This window comes from Cebus imitator, unplaced genomic scaffold, assembly GCF_001604975.1.
Source record: "Cebus imitator isolate Cc_AM_T3 unplaced genomic scaffold, Cebus_imitator-1.0 Scaffold28, whole genome shotgun sequence".
Classification (NCBI taxonomy): Eukaryota; Metazoa; Chordata; class Mammalia; order Primates; family Cebidae; genus Cebus; species Cebus imitator.
In genome coordinates, this window is record NW_016107343.1 from 10,728,451 (window position 1) to 10,731,345 (window position 2,895).

The window sequence follows — 2,895 nt, forward strand, 5'->3', positions numbered from 1 at the left end:
TGTACGATAAGAATAAGAATAGTATCTACATCATATGGTTGTTGTGAAAATAAGGAGTTAATTTTATAAAGTTGCACTTAGAATGGTACCTGGTGAATCGCTTGAGCTCAGGAGTTTGAGGCCAGCCTGGGCAACATGGTGAAACCATGTCTCTACAATAAAAGAAAAAAAAAATTAGCCAGGCAGGGTGGCGTGTACTATATAGTTCCAGGTACCTGGGAGGCTAAGGTTGGAAGACCAATAGAGCCTGAGAGGTCAAGGCTGCAGTGAGCCATGATAACACCACTGCACTCCAGACTGGGTGGCAGAGCAAAACCCTGTCTCAAAAAAAAAAAAAAAAAAGGGGTGCACTGGTCATGCCTGTAACCCCAGCACTTTGGGAGGCCAAGGCAGGTGGATCACCTGAGGTTGGGAGTTTGAGACCAGCCTGACCAACATGGAGAAACCCTGTCTCTACTGAAAATACAAAATTAGCCAGGCGTGGTGGCACATGCCTGTAATCCTGGCTACTCGGGAGGCTGAGGCAGGAGATTTGCTTGAACTCAGGAGGCAGAGGCTGCAGTGAGCCAAGATCGCACCACTGCACTCCAGCCTTTGTGAGAGAGTGAGGCTCTGTCTTCAGGGGAAAAAAAAAAAAAAAAAAAGGGTGCCTGGCACGCAGTAAGTCTAGAAAATGAATGGGTACACAACAGTTGGGCAGGGTGGGGTGGGATCTACTGTGTGAAGAAGGGGAGTATTTAAGAAAAAATGTTCCAGAGGAAGTGGCGTGTAAGCTGCAACCCAAAAGGCAGAATAATGAGGCTTTGCAAAGGCCTGGAATTGAGACAGGGCAAAAAAATTTGCAAAACTGAAAGAGTAAGTGGCCCAAGTGATGAGTGGTGAGAAATGACATTAGAGATAAGTAGGGACCGGATCATACACAGCCTTTTCAGTGGAGTGAAAGAGTCTGGACTTCACCTTTAAGGCTGTGGGAAGCCATGGTGAGATTGAGGCAGGAGGAGCATCTCAACTGGCCCTTTAGTAGAAAGATTTCTAGGCCAGGTGCAGCGGCTCATACCTGGCATCCCAGCATTTTGGGAGGCCGAGGCGAGCGGATGTCAGGAGTTTAAGACCAGCCTGGTCAACATGGTGAAACCCCAGCTCTACTAAAAATTCAAAATTAGCCAGGTGTGGTGGCACACACCTGTAGTCCCAACTACTCGGGAGGCTGAAGCAGGAGAATCGCTTGTACCTGGGAGGCAGAGGTTGCAGTGAGCTGAGATCACGCCACTACACTCCAGCCCGGGTGATGGAGGGAGACTCTATCTTACAAAGAAAAAAAAAAAAGAAAGATTTCTAAGGCAGCCAAGTGGAGATTTATAGAGGAGATTCATAGTGGCACTGGAGCCGGAAGAGGCAAAAGGCTTTTGTGGTGATCAAAGAGTTGGCGATGTGCTGGACAAAGAGAAGTAGACAGTCCTGAAAGATCCTTAGAAAGTTGAAGCCTTTTGCTTTCCACTAAGATGTGAAAACTATGAGAAATTTTCAACAGCTTTATTGAGATGTTAGGCACATACCATACAATTCGCCCCTTTAAAGCATACAATTGAATAGCTTTTAATATATCCACAGTTGAGCATCTATTGACACAATAGATTTTAGAACATTTTTGTCAACCAAAACAAAATCCCATAGCCATTAGCAGTCAGTCCATATTTCTTCCCAAACTCGCTTCCCCAAGCCCTAGGCAACCACCAGTCTGTCTACTTTCTATTTCCATAGATTTCCCTATAGACATTTCATATAAATAGAATCATACAATATAATATGGTCTTTTGTGACTGGCTTCTTTCACTCTGCATGATGTTTTCAAGGTTCTTCTATGTTGCAACATGTATCAGTACTTCATTCCTTTTTGGCTGAATAATATTCCATTGAATAGATATACCACATTTGATTTATCCATTCAGTAGTTGATGGACATTTGGAGTGTTGATACTTTTTGGCTATTATGAAGAATACCGCTATGAACATTCAGGTACACATTTTTGTGTGGATGGATGCTTTCATTTCTCTTGGTATATAGAGTGGAATTTCTAGGTCATGTGGTAACACTATGTTTAACTTTTTGAGGAATCACAAAGTGACTGCACTATTTTACATTCCTACCAGCAGTGTATGAGAGGTTCAAATTTTTAATATCTTTCCTAACACTTATTATTATTAGTTTTTTTATTGTGGCCATCCTGATTGGTGTGTAACGGTATTTCATGGTTGTTTTGGGTTGCAATTCCCTTATGGCCAATGAGGTTAACATCTTTTCATATGCTTATTTTGGAGCTCGTCTCCCAGGTTCAAGCTATACTCCTGCCTCAGCCTCCCGAGTAGCTGGGATTACAGGCACACACCACCACACCTGGCTAGTTTTTGTATATTTAGTAGAGACAGGGTTTCACCATCTTGGCCAGGCTGGTCTCAAACTCCTGACCTCAGGTGATCCACCCACCCTGGCCTCCCAAAGTGCTGGGATTACAGGTGTGAGCCATTGGGCCCAGCCTATGATGACTACTATGAAGGCCTGAAGCAGACAGAGCAACTGATAATTGCTGTGCAGCTACTCTGTGTCAAGAACTTTCATAAATGTCCTGTCATTTATTATCTTCAATCACCTGTGTCTACAGCACTTCCCCGATGAGCCAGTTTGATCACAGTCAAAATGGAAATTAAAGTTCATTCTAAACAAATAACAAACCTCTTTCAAAGACTCACAAAACATTGTTTTCGTAATGTATTCTAGAGTTTTGCCAAGATCAATTTCAAGAATACTGGCCTATACTTTCCAGAATTTGCTTCTTCCCTCACATATGTACCTGTCTTTTATTTTCTGGCATTAACTTTTTTTTTTTTTTTTTTTTT